Below are 14,049 nucleotides of genomic sequence, written 5' to 3'. Positions count from 1 at the left end.
TGCACGACGCGTTTGCTATTGCAACAACATTCTGAAGTGCTCTTCAGAATATATGCATATATATTTGAGGTGGAAGTATAGAGATCCTCCTCAAGATGGTTAGACGCGCAATTTCTTGGCTTCACTCACAAATATGGAGAAGTATATCATTCTAGGGTTGAGATTTCCGTGACCTTTAGCTTACCACAACAAAAAAAGGTAAAGAAATTTTTCAGGTATCTCTTTCTATGAAAGATGCGTGATTGAGACTGGGGCCAGTTTACGCGTAAGAAGAAGAAGCATTACTCACGCTCTATTGGTCGCATTTCGACTTTTTACATCGCGTCGCCTATGTAATAAATATTCGATCGACGGCTTTACAATGTAATGCTACCATCCACCTCTATGATAATTGTGTTTACAATTACTTTAATAATCTATAGCCTAATTACACATAATAATTAGTATGTGAGCGTCATGAGCAAGTGCACTCAATGCCATCTAAAATTTAACATATGAACAAAAGTGGGTGTATGTCAGAGAGTCCGGAAGATATTTGTTCCATAACAACCTGCTTTCGGGCCAGATATTATGGACACTCACGGATGTATGGAAAATAATTCTGAAAACGAAAGGTTACTCTGAAAATATAATTACGCTACAATCATCCAAACTCAATTGTGCATCGTTTTAAACATAAACTTATATATACTTAGGGGTGTCAACGAAATTTACATTCTTGGTGAACTGATTTATCAAATTCATAACTTTTCAATGCTATAGGTTTCTGGACAAAATTTTAATATGCCTTCAAATATTAACTAAAATCGTAAACTATAGTAAAATTGTCATTAATGCCTCATTAACGCACTTATTTCACGTATTTTCTTAAGAATTTACCAAAGAAATTACCGTAACAGTTCCACAAACAAACCCATTTCAAATCTTAATTCCAAGGGCCAGCCGGAAAGTGACGTCAGCTCATGCAATCGTGTGGGAAATATCAGTGGCGTTGCGCATTGTCACCAAATTTCTCGGTTTATTTAACGACTTTAAGTAAGGTTTTATTTCTTATATATCTTTCGGATGTTTTATCGTAAAAAACAAACGCCACGGAAGCGTTTCACCAAGGCTGACTCCGGAAACTTGCCGAAAATTACAACGGCAGCAATGTTTACTTACATAAGCAACAGCAGTTGCTACATGCATGCTGAAATTCGGGGAGTGAAGATGCATAGGTACGGAAATATAATATTACTGGCTCTTGTAAAATACATATTAAATGTGTTTATGAAATTTAACAATAAAATTCCATTTATTAGGGTCGGACGAGAAGATTACGCTGACGACGCCATTGGCACAGTCTAAACATGTATTTAGACTGTGCCATTGGTTGTGTGCAAATTATGCACAATCAAAACGAATGTATCGTTAGAGCTCGTGTGCCCCGAGCCCAATTAAGACCTATTTTGTGGAGGCACGAGTTTTTGAGGAGGACAGTGAGGTGGAAGTTAAGATCCTCTCTTGCAATGATTGCATAGCTAGTTCTGATAAGTTCTGAGAGCATTTCAAGTATTATGTAAGAAGGGCTGGGCAAAATTGAAATGCGCAATACCTGTGACTTGGGTGTTTGGAATCTAAAACAGTATTTAAAATACTTCTTGAAATAAAAAAATGCACTTGTATGGAAACTAAGAGATCTTAAAAAAATATTTAACCTGTTTTTTCTCGTAAGGATAGTTACAAATAGTACATGAGAAAGGCATGTTATACATATGTATGTATATTATTTTTTAAAGTAAACCTTCTCAAATGTTGCTGTATATGGCTGCATTATTCTCCTTGAGGAATACAATTTTTTCAAAAAGTGTCGGACAGAGATCCCCTCGAAATGGATAAAGCCAGCAACTGAAAAATCTTTCCACTGGTGAAGATGAGTCGGTATAAGATTGTGTCAAATCTGATAAACATTGCGTTAATATTAGAATTCATTTTTTTCATTCATTCACATTCGTCGGCACTTTCTCATCCAAGCCAATCTTCGTTCTACGTCTTGGGTGACCGTATGAAAATATTTATTTGGAGCATTTCTAGTCGTATTTCTGCACTTTGGCACAATGCAGTACTTGAAGCTATACGCTGCGACATATCGAGGAATAACTACGACACGAAAAATACGGCGTAATAACCACAATACCTCCACTGTAAACTTCAACAATGTGCACGATCAAGTTGGTTAAGAACAACACTATTGCATGAACTGACGTCATTAAAGATGGCGGCGGTGCGAATTACGTTTTTCTTTGATGGCTTGTAAGAGGTATTTTAAATGCTCATAGTAAAAAAATAGATGACTATACAGCTATATTGTTACAACTTTTAGCTTAATAATTACACCGACTTTTCAGAAACGACTTTACCTAAATAGGTGTTCAGAGACCTATTCCTCGCATTTTCAACGACCATACCGCAAAATATTGGGAAAAAAGTGGATAGCATTCCACTCATCACCGACGGAAGATATTTGTTCCATTAAAACCTGCTTTCGGGCCAGCTATTATGTACACTCACGGATGTATGGAAAATAATTCTGAAAATATAATTATGCTACAGTCATCCAAACTCAATTGTGCAGCGATCATTTGAAAACCGATTCAAATGCGACTGAAGTGGCAACAGAAATCAGCCTTCAATGGGATGGAATTGGGAATTCTCCAAGCATTCCCCTTGGTTTTCCATATGCCCGCCATTAGGGTGGTCGAATCACGCATTGTCATCACGACTTGTGAGTGATGCCCTGGCCGGATGAGGATGGGCGAGGGGTCCAACCAAACGTCGGCTGTGGAAAACCTGGCCCCGTGGAGAACCCGAAGGCAACTGCTGCAAATAACAAATAATATCCCGTGTGACGTAAGGCGATGGTCTGGGAACAGCTTAGCAGGCATTCCGTGTTTGAAGGACACCCTGCATACAAGGAAATTTTTATTCAAATTACAGTCATTCGGATTAAACGAAGCAGTTGTAAACTGGATACGCGACTTTCTCAGAAATCGTAAACAGAAAGTAGTTCTTGACGGAATTAGCTCTGATATTGTAAAAGCTACATCAGGTGTTGCACAAGGAAGCGTAATCGGCCCCCTGCTGTTCATTATATACATTAATGATCTCTGCTCCCGCATTAGCAGTAAAATACGTTTATTTGCTGGCGACGCTGTCATCTATCGCGAAATTAAGGATCACTGTCTATGAAATTCTATCATCTGACTTAAACAACGTTCATTTGTGGAGGCAAGAGTGGGGACTCGACCTTAATCTGAGCAAATGCATGGCGGTACATTTCTTGCGGAATTCGTCCAACTCTAACCATGTTTATGCAGTGGATGGTATTAACATAAAGGCAACACACGAAGTGAAGTACCTGGAAGTTACGATAACCTCGAACTTCACGTGGGGAACACATATAAAGAATATTTGCGGCATAGCCCTGAAGAAATTAGGATTCGTCAAGCGTATTGTGGGAAGATTTTCGGATGAGAAAGTAAAAGAAAGGTGCTATTTCGCTCTCGTGCGACCGCACCTTGAATATGCAGCGAGCGTATGGGATCTGGTACAGAATGACTTAATCCGCGAACTGAATAAAATACAAAGGAAAGCTGCACGTTTCGTCAAAAACTGCAACGGGAGTACAGACAGTGTTACTCAGATGTTAAGCGAATTAGGGTGGGAGCCGCTGGAGACTCAGAGGCTGCGCGCTAGGTTTAGATTGCTTGAACAATTGAGAATGGATATCTTTTAGAGCGACACGGAGAACATAATATTAGAGCCACACTATATTTCCAGGTCCGATAGAAGCGATAAATTAAGAGAGACGTTTTGCCGAACGGATAAATATGGGAATTCGTTTTTCCCCCGATCCATAAAGGACTTTAATAAACGCTAGTCCCAACTTCGTTAGAGCACTTCATTTTTTTAGCTGTAAACGGCTGGTGTCCTAACACCTCCTGCCACACGCCTTTTAGGCGCCTTGCGGGGGTATTATGTAGATGTAGATGAAATAGTTTTGCGCACACCTTTTTCACAGAAAGAAATTATTGTTCTCGTACTCACCATCTTCCCGTTGAAGGCGAAGCGGATTCTTGGAGAGTCATTACTGAGATGCACGGCGGAGGAAAGCGCAGGATAATTACACTCTGCCAAAACACTAAGGCTTTAGTATGTTGTAATTCAAGCCTGAAACATAAAGAAATTGTGTATGCACAAGAAAATCGATCGTGTTTCTCTTACTTCTGTAGTGTGCTTTTCAAAGTATAAGTCAGAATATACGTTTTCTTACTTAAGAATAATTCGAACGTTTTGGTGAACTTATCAACCATTACCAGGGTTATCCCTATGTTTTTTAAATGATAAACTCGTTGAATTAAGTTGAATAATGAAAAATCGAAAAAAATCCAGATAAAACAACATATTTATAAAAGAAGTGGTTTATAAATAAAGATTTAATATTTTACCCTTGAAATTTTGATGCTTGAATCATGTTGAACTTGAATGGTTTTGAAATTGAGGGCACTCGGAGATCACGAGGAAACTGAACGCTCTCCAGAACACCAGAGAATGTTTTAATTAACTCCGTTATTTTATCTATGGATTTTTTCAAGAAATTTAATAAACTAGCGATAATTGGATCCAAAAATTTCCTAATAAGAACAAATGAAGCTCTTAAAATTAACCGTTCCCGCTACTTATACTTACTCTTGCTCTAGTACCTAATTATTTCGATTAATGCCCTCTTCACATGGACTAAGGCTATTAATTAGCTCTGAGTCATTTTTCTGATCCTTTCCCTTCCTCTTCCCCTCATCTTTCAGTATGTTATTAGGATTACTAAACGAATTTATCGCTAAATTTATACTTCTTTATTGTCCGATTCTTAAGATAAAAGTGGGTGGTGAAAAACTTCAGCAGGTTGAGCAGTTCAACTATTTAGGCAGTACGTTAGAGGAAAACGGATTCAGTAGTGAGGACATTAGGAAGAGAATTGCATTAGCAAAGGAGGCGTTCATGAACAGGAAGGAGCTTCTGAGAGGATCGTTATGTAAGAGTTTAAAGAAAATGTTAGTGAAGAGTTTGATTTGGAGTGTAGCTCTCTACGGTGCGGTAACGTGGACACTGAGGAAAGAAGACGAGAGAAGATTGGAGGCATTCGAGATGTGGGTATGGAGAGGGTGAAATGGACGGAGAGGAAAAGGAACGACGAAGTGCTGGATATGGTTGGCGAGGAGAGGCAGATTTTAGGTGAGGTACGGAGGAGACAATGTATAGATGGAGCGAATACTTAGCGGGGAGGGGATGTTGAAAATGGTGTTAGAGGGTAGAAAGTTAGGGAAACGAGGGAGGGTAAGGAAAAGAATAGGATTTTTAGATAGATTAAAAGGGAGTAGGCCTTACAGTGAATTAAAGAAGGCAGTGCTGGAAGGAAAGGGAGGCTTCCAGATCACTTCTTTACAACTCCATGGAAACCTACCTTAATCGGTAGAATACTGTAATAATAATTGTCCGATTGCATAAAACGTTACATGGTCGAGTGCTTAGCTTTACATTCAACATAGATTCATGCAGTATGCACAAAACTCTAAACATTTGATGAGCAAAGAGATTGGAGGATCTTTAATTACAAATTCCAATAAATGTAACGTGAAAGTGTAATTTTTTCATCGCAGTATCGACAGAAGCACTAAAATATGGACATTTTTGAAATTATAACGAAAGCGATATTATCGTCGTTTGGTGGTTCAATGTTTCTTTAATCCTCCGAGATGATCTGAGATCATATTTCCACGTTAATTCAAAATCAATCAAATCCCGCGATAAACTTATCTCGCAAATTTCACCAGGATCCGTGCTATTTTTTTCCATGGACTTTTTTCTTTGCCTCCAATGGGTGCTGGCAAATAAATTAATCCTGATTTTTTTCTATAGGCCAATACTTAATCCATACTCAGAAGACTAACTTTTGTCATATTTGGGACAGTTTAGAAACTTATTCATTACCTGAATCGGATGCCAGGTAAGTGATCTTTAGGGGCAGGAAAATCTCTTTAAGATATCTGTTCCCCATTGTTCAAGCAATCTAAGTCAAGAACATAGCCTTTAACGGATCCCAATTTAATTCGCATAAAAGGTTTGCAACGTTCTCTGTTCGCAAGGATCACATTTTGACGAATCTCGAATATTTCTTTAGTATAAAACTAGTCCATTGAAATAATAATAAAAAAATATTGTAATTTTTTCCTAAAATCCGGGTTTTCAAGTGCAAGCTTGCCATTTTCAATTTCCCTGACTATTCCCTAATTTCCAGTCTGAAATTTTTAAATTTCCCTGATTTCATTTGTATTCATCGCAAGACGGCCCTAAATAGGGATTCCACAGAAAAATGCATCCAAAATATATTGTCCCTAAAAGTAGTTATAAATTAGGAGTGCAATATAATTCAGTCAAAATTCTAAAACAAAACAAAATGTGAGCTTAACGCAGTCTTTGCTCAAAAATCTGGGATAATTTTAGTTTCTCGAAATAAAAATATTTATTATTCGTCTACATTGATGTTTTTGGCTTTTAAATAGTCCCCATTGCATATTAAACACTCGTGCCCAATAGCTTTTTCCAATCCTCGACACATACTTCTCAAACTCGATCTTTGGGATAGCGTTTAGCTTTGTTAGGGATTTATTTTAAAGTCATCTACGCTTGTGAAACGATGTCCATTTTAGGTTCTCTGTCTATTTGGAAACAGGAAAAAGTCACATGGATCCAAGCCTGGCGAATATGTAGGCCGCGGCATCGTTATAGTTTTGTTTTTGGCCAAAAATTCAAACGCAAGCAATTAAGTGTGAACCGGAAACCGCCGAGCTCAGAAATGGACGTCCAACCTTAGCGTCTGCCACTGACAAACTAACCAGTGAATACAACCTAAAATTTTATCATACATCAGGGGCACTTGTACCAACATAGTTTTTAAAATATTTTTCAATCGGGCAATCCAAACTCACGAGAAATTTAAAATGCTCCGTTATTTTCTGAACGTACCTGATAAATTCTACCTCATTTTCGCAGCTTTCTCAGTTACTAATACAGCCTTATTTGCCTCCAGGTCATCTAGGTGTCGCACCAATTATCATGTCATCGCCTTCTTCTGTCCTTCTTTCTGAGCGCCAACAGTACAATACGTCTGCCCTGCAGATCGAACATGGAAGTAACCCGCGCGTCTATACAATCCAATTAAATTCTCTCTATTCTCCGTTCACTCTCTTCTTCAGGTTTTCTTATCTCATCCCCTTAAATCCCGCACTCCAGTTAAAATTTAAATTAATCGAATGCAGTGCACACCATTGTTACCTTGAAGAAGATGTAGTGAAATTGTGTGACTGCGTCGCAATAAATTTTATAATTGTGAAAAATTGCAAGGATTCATTCCAATGTTATTTTAGCCTTTCTGTTGTGTCCCTTGCATTTTTCTCTCACAAAAATCTGAATGGGGATCTGTACTAAAAATTATATTGTTAAAATATTTAGCTCATATCTGAAATTTACGAAGTTTGTAGTATATAGTATAAATATCGTCAGTTTTCCTTTTAATAGCGAATAATATTTTATGTATACTTGCGTTGAAGTGGTCTCCGCAGCAAAATAGAACCGAAGGGGGAGACAAATTCATATCTCGCCGTGCGCCTTTGAACCAACGTTCTCGTTTCTATTTATCCTTTGGAACAGTAATAAATACTATATCCGGAGAGTTTTTGGAAGTATTGTTGCAAATGGGTACAAAATACCATTTGTTTTGAGCCACAGTAGCCATACCTTTGGATTTTAACCGTATTAAGCACAGCGCAAAGCCAGTAAAACAACAGAATGAACCACTCCAAAGCAACTGGGTATGACTTGTGACGTCATTTCCCATAATTCCCCGTTTTTGCCGTTTTCGCACTCGTTTATCTACTATTTTTTTATTATTTCGCCAAAATTAATGTTATATTGGAGAAATTAAGTATTTACCACTCTAGCAATGGCGGAAAGAACTTTTTAATGCACTTTCTGTAAATTTGTACGGAGGCCGTGACTGGTATGAACCCTTTGCACCGCCCCGGGGCGAGTGGAGAGTCCGCCAGGAGGGACGCAGCGCACTAGAGGGAGCGTGGCGCGGCCGCCCCTGCCGCTATCGACCCGGGCGTGCGCCCTCCAAGCAAGCCAAGGGGGGGCGTGCTCTTTATATGCAGATCCACGCCCCGACGCCACCACCGTCGTCGTCGTCTTCTCAAAGGGCGGCTAAGGCCTCGCACAGTGGCGGAGAGCAGCGGCTGCACGGAATGGACGGGACCCCTTGTGACAGTTGGGATAAGAACACCCCCCCCCCCCCTCTCAGAACCCTAAAAATTATCCTAAAGCATATCTTTTACGATTTTTTCCCTTAATTTTTAGAGATAAAAATTGAGGAAACACTCCATGAAAGAAGTATCGTAGTCACAGTTGCACAGTTAAATTCTCCTGTTCTACTAAATTTTTTATATTGTTACTATCACCACAGCCTTAGTCTATTATTGTACGGTGGTAGCCTGAGGGTAGTTTAATGGGTTTCCCGCCGTCCTCATGCTGAATGCCGGGCCAATACCACTCCCGTGCCAGTGTTCAACACCAGTAATGATGAACAAGCACTAGCCGAAACAGCTCCGCGGATATATATATTTTTTTGCTATTATTTATTTTGTTAAAATGTCATCCATTTTATGCATATACGTCATCCGGAAATAATTTTTTTTGAACTTAAGTGAGTTCGGAGAGAAGACATCATCTTGTTCGGTTAAACTCAATCTGAGATTCGCCTTTGAAGAGGATGACTTTGTGGTGTAAAACAGGAAGCATACCTCACCAACAATCGGGAGTTCCTGGTTCGAAAGAATTTTTCGGTCATTAAGAAATTATATATAATTTTTTCCGGACTTATCCAAACAGTTTTTCACCACATTCGGTGGTTTTCAGGGAAAGATGCAGATTTGCTGCTTCCTTTACGAAGGGGCCCAGGCGAGAAAATCCATAGTGTCTCACTAATGCCTGAGCTTTTCACTAATGAGGGGTACGGAAATGGAGGTAAAACCGGATGCGAAGCCTTGACATTGCGTAAGGAAATTCGTTGTCAAATATTTCATACGGCTAAAGTGGCATTAATGAGAGTTAAGAAATTAATTTCCAAAGGTTAAACGACCTCTAAGACCTGATGATTTACTGCATCATGAGTTTGGGATAATCTGTAGAACTACGCGTTATCTACAAATGATATCCTAGACACAAAATATCAAACAAGAAAATATTAACGGGTCGACTCATGAAATCCGGGCAGCGAGTAGAGTGGATAATATTTGATAACAATACAACGTAAATGGTATTAGCATTAACACTCATAATTGCATTAAAATCGAAATTACAATTGCATAATATTCATTTTATCATCAAAAATCGTAATCGTGTTAAAAATCACATAACAATGAACGAAAATCATGTTTTATAGCTATATTAAGACAAGATAGCAAAAAAAACGAACATTTAAAATTAGGAGCCAGTTTGCAGGAATTGGCGTGTCGACAGCTAATAATCGTAAGTGATTCGGAGATTGATGTTTATGATAACAACTCACACATCTTCGATGATGCAATTCAATTGAATTCGCCTCAACAGCTTCAAGATTGGTTTGGACAAGTGAGCGTAGAGCTTATGCTGAGCGAAAAGGTGTAAAGTTCTCTGCGTTAAGGTATGGGAACCAGTTACATTCTTCGGGATACCTCGAAGCAAACGAGGTCTTTTATATCGGATAGTCAGCATACTTCACAGTGATATTTGATGCGGGGACCCCGCTATCAGAAGCCAAGCCACAGAGTAAACAAATTCAGAGAGGACAGAGGGGGCAAAAGTCGGTAATCGCTGTATTTTATCATATTTCCTGCGAAGCTCAAAATAATGTATAAACCTAAAAGGATAACTTGAATTTCTTATTAAAGTTAATTAATTTCCGTACAAACAATAATTACATTAGAAGTGTGTAAATCGGTTATTTGTTCAATCTACTCATGATCCTGAGCAAACGAGTCACATAATTTTAACGCCAAGCTATTCAATGACATTCACGAAAAATTTATAATGTTGAGGATGTACTAACTCAGTAACTGTTCTTAATTTCAATGAAAAACAGTACCAAGAACATCGATATCTTACTAACATCATCAACTCTCCCTTATCACGGATGGAAATTTTCTTTCTTAAAGTAACCTCGGATATTGATGGAGGACTCAATTTTAAGCAAAAAATTTAGAAGGAAGTTATTTTGATAAGGCGATACTTATTGAATTTATCGATGTTGAAAACTTTCAATTTTTATAGAAAAATCACGTTTTAAAGCGGTATTTCACGATAACGTAGAAAAGTATGGCTATAACAAAAAATAAAAAGAAGAAAAATATATTTCGCTCGGGGAACAACAAAGGAAACCATTAATTTTAAGGAAATATTTTTAGCGAGGACCCTTCGATTGAATACAAAGCGAGGGTTAATTTGAAAAAAAAATTTCCACCCACGAGAAGGGGTAGAAATTACCCCCCCCCCCCCCTCCGGGATGGAAGCGTCATTTGGTACTACGTCACCAATTTTTGCTGGCACACTCTCTAACAATGTAGATGATTTTAAGCCAATGGGATAAAGAAGTCGGAGGTTATAACTGATTTTCAAAATTAATCTTTGGACTACAAGAACACAAGGTTGGTAGAATGAGGTCACGGGCACCAATAATACATTACTTACAGACATCTGGAATTATGATCCTCATATTCCAACGACACATACACTGCCACATCAAGTTACTCTTCTATTAGTCTTTACTATGCCTTGACCTCCTTCTAATCATAGGGTTCAATATTCATAAATTCAATTTCAAAGGTTTATATTTGTTTGATTAAAAGATTTAATTTAAAAAAATGAACATCTCTTTGCTAATGCTATGTAGCAAGATAAAAATATTTAAAAAATACTATAAAAATACCAAAAAGAATTGGCAAAAAATAATAAAATATTTATGAAAAAATAATAAATAATATATGCTAATAAACAACCAAAAAAAAATAAATAGTTATAATTTAATATCATCGATTGTTACCAATGTGATGGCCATCAAAAAGCCAATTTTCCTTTTGTAAATATTAGTTATAAGTTTCTATTTCACACAGACAACGCAATACACCCACAACAGTACACGTGCGCCATTTTTTAACTAACTGATTGTTAACTAGCTGGTTGGGGTGAGGTACAGCAAGAAATCGCGCCTTCCGCGCGATCAGGACGTGGATACGAATGAGGTCACGATGCATTTGAAGATGCGAATGAACCAAATCACGCGTTAAATTTATTTTTCGCAAAGAGAGAGGATAGAAGGCACGAGGTATGACCCTAGGCAGCGGCGATGTTTGTCGAGAGAGGGCGTCACATTTCCACGCGACATTTTGAGAAGGAAGGCCAACGAGAGCGTATTTGCTCGAGTGGGGGGCGAAGGGTTTTCCAGGATTCAGGAGAATTAAAAAGAAAGCAGACGCTCCTCAGGACGCCCTTGTCTCGAGGAAGCTCACGGCAGAGCAACTTCTCTACTCCCTCTCTCTCTCTAAGGCAGAGTTTAAATACATCGCGAAGTCTTGAAGACCGTCACCTCGAAGATTGGATAACAATGACCTCGATCGCCATCTTTTTATCATCTTATATAATTGTAATACAGTAAATCGAAGTATAGACTTACCTTACTCAGGAAATTCGAAGAAGACATTTTCTCAGATGACGTGAATCATATCCTTCGTTTACCATCGTACTATAGTAGACGCGATCATGAAAATAAAATAAAAGAAATAGACTGAAAAACAGGGAGATTTAAAATGTCTTCTGGCGCACAGTAGCCGGAAAAATTGCAAAATAGGAAAGAATAAAGACGAGGAAAATAATGAATCTAAGTTACACAAACGTGGATGAAATTTTAAAACATTTACAGTATTGGGTGCGTACACAATTTCTTTATTGTTGTCGACTCCTCTTCCTAAGGATTTTCCTCCATTTTCTAACAACTTGAAAACGAAAAGAATCTGAGGCTTCCGCCTATTCTTTCTGAGTTAGTGACGTCGCTCATTACAGTGTTTATGTCAACGCGAGACGAACACGTGAGGTAGAAGAGCAGCGGAAAAGCCGCAAAAAAGTTATCAGCGAAAATAATATTTCATTCATTTATTCAACGAATGGCGAGAGGAATTCTTTATATACACCAGCACTACTTTTTCATTAATATTTAGAAAGACATGGTTAACTGCCGAACAATTTTCCGTTTTCGATGAATAATTACTTGAATATTTGTAGAGGGGAACAGACTTAAGAAATGAAATCCAAGCTTAATCTTTACTTTTACTTTTTGTAGCACGTTATATCATGCAAATTCGGTTTACAAAAACTAAAGATGGATCCCAAGAGCTTTCTTCGCGAAATCAAAAGGGTCTTTTCACACATTTACGGAGCGTAAGTAGAATTAGGCAGGCGAGTTATGTTGCTTGAAGGATTTGAACCATATCGATTTAAGTCTAATTTAACGCAAACACAGGAATTACGCCGGAATCATTTACACCCAAATAATGGAAATTTATATTTTTTCCGAGAATTTTACAACACGAATTCCTTAAGGCCGCTGACATTATTTTCCCGAAACCATTCGGTGAAAATTATTGCTGACTTATCCATACAAATTTCTCCATACCTCAGCAGTACCGACGTACCATTATCACCAGACTGCAGCAAAATGAGCACTCACCCTTTAATCATATTTAGACTAATGTCTTTAAAAAATTAATTATATATATCCGCTATGAAATTTTAATGATTTGTTTTTGTAAATGTTTCACGGAAACATCATGAATATTTATCGGAGTTTTTAAAATGCAAGTGCACGCCGCGTGGTCTCCACTAAATGCAAAGATTCATAAATAGTATGAATAAATTTGTATGTCCACGGAGAGGTCCTTTTAACGCCGTTATAACCAGAAATATTTTTTAAAAAAGGAAGGAAACAGAGGTTTTGGCATTCCACATTAATTTCATACTCATTAATTCTAGAGACTATTTCAAGCCAATACATAAAACGCCAAAACTAGACCTAAATATTCACTTTCAGACCATCACCATGTCTTACCTATTCCATCGGGAACAATTCATCGATTCAGGTTTATTGTAGTTTATTTTCATCCCCTCTTTGTCACGATTCAACGCACTTTAATTAGACGCACTTCAATTTATCTATCGCGAAATTAGTGATCACTCTGACTATGAAATTCAATCATCTGACTGAAACAACGTTCATTTGTGGAGGCAAGAGTGGGAACTCGAACTTAATCTGAGCAAATGCATGGCGGTACATTTCTAACTCTATTGTCCAACTCTAACCATGTTTATGCAGTGGATGGTATTAACATAAAGGCAACAGACGAAGTGAAGTACCTGAGGGTTACGATAACCTAGAACCTCACGTAAGGAACACATATAAGGAATATTTGCGGCATAGCCCTGAAGAAATTAGGCTTTTGCTCAACCTGCAAATGTAGTGGTGCTCTAATATTATGTTTTCCTTTTCACTCTGGAAGATATCTATTCTCAATTGCTAAGCAATATAAGACGAACGCGCATCCTCTAGTATCAAGCATCAAGCGTATTGTGGGAAGATTTTCGGTTGAGAAAGTGAAAGAATGACGCTATTTCGCACTCGTCCGACCGCACCTTGAATATGCTGCGAGAGTATGGGATCCGTTGCAGAAAGACTTAGTCCGCGTACTGAATAAAATACAAAGGAAGGCTGCACATTTCGTCAAAAACTGCTACGGGCATACAGACAGTGTTACCCAGATGTTAAGCGAATTAGGCTGGGAGCCGCTGGAGACTCGGAGGCTGCGCGCTAGGCTTACATTGCTTGAACAATTGAGAATGGATATCTTTAAGAGCGACACAGGGAACATAATA

This window comes from Ischnura elegans, chromosome 3 (assembly GCF_921293095.1).
Source record: "Ischnura elegans chromosome 3, ioIscEleg1.1, whole genome shotgun sequence".
NCBI lineage: Eukaryota > Metazoa > Arthropoda > Insecta > Odonata > Coenagrionidae > Ischnura > Ischnura elegans.
The sequence above is the reverse complement of the archived record's forward strand: the minus strand, read 5'-3'. Positions refer to the sequence as shown.